This window comes from Oncorhynchus mykiss, chromosome 8, assembly GCF_057628025.1.
Source record: "Oncorhynchus mykiss isolate SJ-2025 chromosome 8, ASM5762802v1, whole genome shotgun sequence".
Lineage (NCBI taxonomy): Eukaryota > Metazoa > Chordata > Actinopteri > Salmoniformes > Salmonidae > Oncorhynchus > Oncorhynchus mykiss.
Window position 1 is genome coordinate 11,146,579 of NC_143029.1, and position 8,222 is coordinate 11,154,800.

Here is an 8,222-nt window from a genome sequence, read left to right on the forward strand (position 1 = left end):
TGTGTGTGCGTGCGTGCGTGTGTCACCACTCATCCTCTCACAACCTCTTTCTTAATACTGGTTTACATTTACCACTACTTTGGTTTCTCCCAAGGCAGAAAACATATTTGAAAATACTCCCATGTGCTGGGCTGATGTTAGGGAATAATTTGTTGTTGTTGTTGTAATATACACCGGATAAGTGCAGTGAAATGTGTTGTTTTACAGGGTCAGCTATAGAAGTATGGCGCCACTTGATCAAATGAAGGTTAACACTGTAACTGCTAGGCTACATGCCGCCGAATCTCAGATATGCAGAGCTAAGAACTCCCATGTGCTGGACTGATGGTAGGGAATCTCAGATATGCAGAGCTAAGAACTCATATGTTTCAAGAAACCAGGAAGTAGTTAAATCTGTCACTACCTCTGTCTCTTCATCAAGGTACTGTGTATGTCACACCACCATGTACCAGTATGTCACCGGATAACATGTATCACAAGACCAATTGTGTGTTTGTTCACGGGGTAACGGTGTTCCTTTCATTCGTTTTCCTAAGAACGTTCCTCAGGTTGCAGGTCCTGGCGAGACATGATGTACTGTACATCTCGTCCTCCATGTGTGTGTGTGTGTGTGTGTGTGTGTGTGTGTGTGTGTGTGTGTGTGTGTGTGTGTGTGTGTGTGTGTGTGTGTGTGTGTGTGTGTGTGTGTGTGTGTGTGTGTCATGAGAGTAGTGTCACCACACTGCAGGTGAGACGGTGTGTTAGGAATGCGTGCTCTCATGCAGGTCCATTCAGCTCCTATAGACTGTGTTAGCCTGAATATGATGGATTTAACATAGTGGCGCTAACAAAATAGCCTTGATTTACAAAGCAGCGCTAGGTGCCGTAGCCGATACCTGTAGCTGTGCCAGTAGTGACAGAATACACCGGAGACCCATAAAGTATAATTGACTGTATTTGTCTTTATTTTCCTTGGTAGGAACTCGTTGAAATGTGCTGGGGTAAAGAACGTTGTTTTTGGCCTCTCAAGTCCCTTAATCAATCACCTTATTCCTTTTTTTTGTTCAAGCTTGGTTGAAACGCATTCTAAAGATCAGCCCAATATCAGTCAATATTATTATATTAGATATTACCCTAATATGAGACATAGAATCATGAGTGAGGTTGTGGTATTTTCCTACACCTAATTGGCATCTATTCAATCTAAACCTACAGGAAAGTGTGTGCCCTCAGCACTGGAGGTACAGTGAGTAGAGGTCAGGGATGAAAGGTTACGCTGTCACTCAGGCATGTGCGCAAAATAGGCGCCCCTTGATTTTAACCAATCAACCAAACAAAATACTTATTTCTCTCATTAAAATGCAAATCAATTTATAACATTTTTGACATGCGTTTTTCTGTATTTTTTTTGTTATTCTGTCTCTCACTGTTCAAATAAACCTACCATTAAAATTATAGACTGATCATTTCTTTGTCAGTGGGCAAACGTACAAAATCAGCAGGGCATCAAATACTTTTTTCCCTCACTGTAAGAAAAAGTCATTCCTTTACTCGAGGGCACCCTTTATTAGTTCAAACAGCCAACCAGCCTGCTACTGACCCTTAGTAAACTTCTGAAAATACATTTTTGACCAGTTCCAATGCTATTTCACAGTATACAAATTCACTTTCAGCAAGCTTATAGGGATGGGCACTCAACATGTATGGCACTAACACAAACAAATTATGATTGGCGGAAAGAATTTGGTAAAAAGAAGATTGTGGGAGCTGTTTTTTTGGACTTCTAGCGTGTCATAATGATGGAGCCAACTGTCTTCTTGGGGACCTTCAATGCTGCAGACATTTTTTGGTACCCTTTCCCAGATCTGTGTCTTGACACAATACTGTCTCGGAGCTCTACGGACAGTTCCTTCAACCTCATGGCTTGGTTTTTGCTCTGACATGCACTGTCAACTGTGGGACCTTATATAGACTGGTGTGTGCCTTTCCAAATCATGCCCAATCATTTGAATTTACCACAGGTGGATTCCAATCAAGTTGTAGAAACATCTCAAGGATGATCAATGGAAACATGATGAATCTGAGCTCAATTTCCAGTCTCATAGCAAAGGGTCTGAATACTTATGTAAATAAGGTATTTAAAAAAAAAAATTATATATACATTTGCAAAAATTTCTAGCAACCTGTTTTCAATTTGTCCTTACGGGGTGTAGATTGATGAGGGAAAATATGAATGTAATCCTTTTAAGAATAAAGAATAGAATACATAACAAAATGTGGAAAAAGGGAAGGGGTCTGAATACTTTCCGAATGCACCGTAGATGCACGAAGTAAACAGTAGTAATGTGGGTCAATTTCTGCAACAACCAGGAGCGCACTGCGGTTTTGATCCTGTAGCTACCACATTGTAGCAGCGTGAGGCACACCCGTGCACATGCACAGACACTCTGTGTGACTGTGTGAGAGCACATGCACAGACACTCTGTGTGACTGTGTGAGAGCACATGCACAGACACTCTGTGTGACTGTGTGAGAGCACATGCACAGACACTGTGTGATTGTGTGAGAGCACAGACTTGCATCGTGTCCATCTCAATGGGAGGATTCCAGAGGATCACTTTTGTCAAGTCACTTTTGCCATCGTTGGTCACTGCCTTTCAAAGTGCTTTGCATTCTGGGGGAAGAAAATGGCTGGCCTACACACCAGATGCATGAACTTTACAAAAATAATGCTCTCAAAGGTCATGAGGTTTTGACTGAAAGCAGTTGCTTTCTCCAACTTCCTCCGGCAGCCAATGCCTGCATTGTGGGATGCTCTATCGTCAACCAATCATTAGGTTGTTTTTGTTTGACCCACACAATCGTGACCAAAGACATGACTGAAACATGAACCAATTTGCTGCGATTTATGTGTGCAGTGGAAATATTCAAATACATGTAATATTTGACTCTCTCTCTCACTAAGTGATTGCAGTGGTGTAAAGTACCTAATTAAGTAAAAATACTTTGAAGTACTACTTAAGTAGATTTTTGGGGCATCTGTTCTTTACTTTACCATTTATATTTTTGACAACTTCTACTTTTACTTCACTCCATTCCTAAAGAAAATAATGTACTTTTTACTCATACATTTTCCCTGACACCCAAAAGTACTCATTACATTTCGAATGCTTAGCAGGACAAGAACATGGTCGAATTCACACACTTTTCAAGAGAACATCCCTGCCCATCCCTACTGCCTCTGATCTGGTGGATTCACTAAACACAAATGCTTTGTTTGTAAATTAGTGTTCGACTGTGCCCCTGGCTATCCATGGTTTGCATAATATAAGGAATGTGAAATTATTTCAAACCAAATACTTTTAGACTTTTACTCAAGTAGTATTTTACTGGGTGACTCACTTTTACTTGAGTAATTTTCTATTACGGTGTCTTTACTTTTACTCAAATATGACAATTGGCTACTTTTTCCACCACTGAGCGATTGTACAATGTACACACACATTTTATGATGATTTCAGTTTATGAGTATATGATATTTAGTCATGGTAAGTTCATCTCTTTTTACAGACTGATCTTTTCGACTCGTTCATTAAAAAGAACAAATCTTTCGACTAATTTCGTTCATTTGAGTCAGTAATGCCCAGAGCACATAGGACCCCCGACCTTGTGAACGATGAACTGAAACTCAAAATAGTAATGATCCTACAAGCCTCTCGTTCAAATGTTATTCACCATAAGGGGCTTATTGGAGTTGTCATTTGTGACTGAGACTTGTAAAAGCAGGCTTTAAAAAATGTACATTTATTGGTTGCTATGTGTAGGCATACAAATACGTTTAGTCATTGGTACATTTCAAATTAGTTCTAGTTGTGGCCGCAACCGAACTAGATTGTGAACGACTCTTGGCAGAATATGTTGCTTGACTGCCGTGAGGGTGATAAGCACCATATCGTTCGCGAACCGCAGCACCCCAAACGATTCGTTCTTCAGTTTGTTGAACAGAGACTGTGTGTATGTTTTGGTTCTGCAAGAATCAATTAATTGCGTTCATTCTTGCACCATGTGATCAATTATCAGTTCTAAACATGTATATTTCTTCTCTGTGCTGCCTGCAACGTGATCTATTTTGTCTGCGCACATAATTGACAGTTGTTGGTCAGAGTATGTCTCCGAAGGCACCAGAGGAACCAGTATTAATCCTGCTGTAGAATTCATTGTTTGGTCAGAGTATGTCTCCGAAGGCACCAGAGGAACCAGTATTAATCCTGCTGTAGAATTCATTGTTTGGTCAGAGTATGTCTCTGAAGGCACCAGAGGAGCCAGTATTAATCCTGCTGTAGAATTCATTGTTTGGTCAGAGTATGTCTCTGAAGGCACCAGAGGAACCAGTATTAATCCTGCTGTAGAATTCATTGTTTGGTCAGAGTATGTCTCTGAAGGCACCAGAGGAACCAGTATTAATCCTGCTGTAGAATTCATTGTTTGGTCAGAGTATGTCTCCGAAGGCACCAGAGGAGCCAGTATTAATCCTGCTGTAGAATTCATTGTTTGGTCAGAGTATGTCTCCGAAGGCACCAGAGGAACCAGTATTAATCCTGCTGTAGAATTCATTGTTTGGTCAGAGTATGTCTCCGAAGGCACCAGAGGAGCCAGTATTAATCCTGCTGTAGAATTCATTGTTTGGTCAGAGTATGTCTCCGAAGGCACCAGAGGAGCCAGTATTAATCCTGCTGTAGAATTCATTGTTTGGTCAGAGTATGTCTCCGAAGGCACCAGAGGAACCAGTATTAATCCTGCTGTAGAATTCATTGTTTGGTCAGAGTATGTCTCCGAAGGCACCAGAGGAACCAGTATTAATCCTGCTGTAGAATTCATTGTTTGGTCAGAGTATGTCTCCGAAGGCACCAGAGGAACCAGTATTAATCCTGCTGTAGAATTCATTGTTTGGTCAGAGTATGTCTCCGAAGGCACCAGAGGAGCCAGTATTAATCCTGCTGTAGAATTCATTGTTTGGTCAGAGTATGTCTCCGAAGGCACCAGAGGAACCAGTATTAATCCTGCTGTAGAATTCATTGTTTGGTCAGAGTATGTCTCCGAAAGCACCAGAGGAACCAGTATTAATCCTGCTGTAGAATTCATTGTTTGGTCAGAGTATGTCCCCGAAGGCACCAGAGGAACCAGTATTAATCCTGCTGTAGAATTCATTGTTTGGTCAGAGTATGTCCCCGAAGGCACCAGAGGAACCAGTATTAATCCTGCTGTAGAATTCATTGTTTGGTCAGAGTATGTCTCCGAAGGCAACAGAGGAAACAGTATTAATCCTGTTGTAGAATTCATTGTTTGGTCAGAGTATGTCCCTGAAGACACCAGAGGAGCCAGTATTAATCCTGCTGTAGAATTCATTGTTTGGTCAGAGTATGTCCCTGAAGACACCAGAGGAGCCAGTATTAATCCTGCTGTAGAATTCATTGTTTGGTCAGAGTATGTCCCTGAAGACACCAGAGGAGCCAGTATTAATCCTGCTGTAGAATTCATTGTTTGGTCAGAGTATGTCTCCGAAGGCACCAGAGGAGCCAGTATTAATCCTGCTGTAGAATTCATTGTTTGGTCAGAGTATGTCTCCGAAGACACCAGAGGAGCCAGTATTAATCCTGCTGTAGAATTCATTGTTTGGTCAGAGTATGTCCCCGAAGGCACCAGAGGAACCAGTATTAATCCTGCTGTAGAATTCATTGTTTGGTCAGAGTATGTCTCCGAAGACACCAGAGGAGCCAGTATTAATCCTGCTGTAGAATTCATTGTTTGGTCAGAGTATGTCCCTGAAGACACCAGAGGAGCCAGTATTAATCCTGCTGTAGAATTCATTGTTTGGTCAGAGTATGTCCCCGAAGGCACCAGAGGAACCAGTATTAATCCTGCTGTAGAATTCATTGTTTGGTCAGAGTATGTCTCCGAAGGCACCAGAGGAGCCAGTATTAATCCTGCTGTAGAATTCATTGTTTGGTCAGAGTATGTCTCCGAAGGCACCAGAGGAGCCAGTATTAATCCTGCTGTAGAATTCATTGTTTGGTCAGAGTATGTCTCCGAAGACACCAGAGGAGCCAATATTAATCCTGCTGTCGAATTCATTGTTTGGTCAGAGTATGTCTCCGAAGGCACCAGAGGAACCAGTATTAATCCTGCTGTAGAATTCATTGTTTGGTAAGAGTATGTCCCTGAAGACACCAGAGGAGCCAGTATTAATCCTGCTGTAGAATTCATTGTTTGGTCAGAGTATGTCCCTGAAGACACCAGAGGAGCCAGTATTAATCCTGCTGTAGAATTCATTGTTTGGTCAGAGTATGTCTCCGAAGACACCAGAGGAGCCAGTATTAATCCTGCTGTAGAATTCATTGTTTGGTCAGAGTATGTCCCCGAAGGCACCAGAGGAACCAGTATTAATCCTGCTGTAGAATTCATTGTTTGGTCAGAGTATGTCTCCGAAGACACCAGAGGAGCCAGTATTAATCCTGCTGTAGAATTCATTGTTTGGTCAGAGTATGTCCCTGAAGACACCAGAGGAGCCAGTATTAATCCTGCTGTAGAATTCATTGTTTGGTCAGAGTATGTCCCCGAAGGCACCAGAGGAACCAGTATTAATCCTGCTGTAGAATTCATTGTTTGGTCAGAGTATGTCTCCGAAGGCACCAGAGGAGCCAGTATTAATCCTGCTGTAGAATTCATTGTTTGGTCAGAGTATGTCTCCGAAGGCACCAGAGGAGCCAGTATTAATCCTGCTGTAGAATTCATTGTTTGGTCAGAGTATGTCTCCGAAGGCACCAGAGGAACCAGTATTAATCCTGCTGTAGAATTCATTGTTTGGTCAGAGTATGTCTCCGAAGGCACCAGAGGAGCCAGTATTAATCCTGCTGTAGAATTCATTGTTTGGTCAGAGTATGTCTCCGAAGGCACCAGAGGAGCCAGTATTAATCCTGCTGTAGAATTCATTGTTTGGTCAGAGTATGTCTCCGAAGACACCAGAGGAGCCAGTATTAATCCTGCTGTAGAATTCATTGTTTGGTCAGAGTATGTCTCCGAAGGCACCAGAGGAACTAGTATTAATCCTGCTGTAGAATTCATTGTTTGGTCAGAGTATGTCTCCGAAGGCACCAGAGGAACCAGTATTAATCCTGCTGTAGAATTCATTGTTTGATCAGAGTATGTCTCCGAAGGCACCAGAGGAGCCAGTATTAATCCTGCTGTAGAATTCATTGTTTGGTCAGAGTATGTCTCCGAAGGCACCAGAGGAGCCAGTATTAATCCTGCTGTAGAATTCATTGTTTGGTCAGAGTATGTCTCCGAAGGCACCAGAGGAACCAGTATTAATCCTGCTGTAGAATTCATTGTTTGGTCAGAGTATGTCCCCGAAGGCACCAGAGGAGCCAGTATTAATCCTGCTGTAGAATTCATTGTTTGGTCAGAGTATGTCTCCGAAGACACCAGAGGAGCCAGTATTAATCCTGCTGTAGAATTCATTGTTTGGTCAGAGTATGTCTCCGAAGACACCAGAGGAGCCAGTATTAATCCTGCTGTAGAATTCATTGTTCGGTCAGAGTATGTCTCCGAAGACACCAGAGGAGCCAGTATTAATCCTGCTGTAGAATTCATTGTTTGGTCAGAGTATGTCTCCGAAGGCACCAGAGGAGCCAGTATTAATCCTGCTGTAGAATTCATTGTTTGGTCAGAGTATGTCTCTGAAGGCACCAGAGGAACCAGTATTAATCCTGCTGTAGAATTCATTGTTTGGTCAGAGTATGTCCCTGAAGGCACCAGAGGAACCAGTATTAATCCTGCTGTAGAATTCATTGTTTGGTCAGAGTATGTCCCCGAAGGCACCAGAGGAGCCAGTATTAATCTTGCTGTAGAATTCATTGTTTGGTCAGAGTATGTCCCCAAAGGCACCAGAGGAGCCAGTATTAATCCTGCTGTAGAATTCATTGTTTGGTCAGAGTATGTCTCCGAAGGCACCAGAGGAGCCAGTATTAATCCTGCTGTAGAATTCATTGTTTGGTCAGAGTATGTCTCCGAAGGCACCAGAGGAGCCAGTATTAATCCTGCTGTAGAATTCATTGTTTGGTCAGAGTATGTCTCCGAAGGCACCAGAGGAACCAGTATTAATCCTGCTGTAGAATTCATTGTTTGGTCAGAGTATGTCCCCGAAGGCACCAGAGGAACCAGTATTAATCCTGCTGTAGAATTCA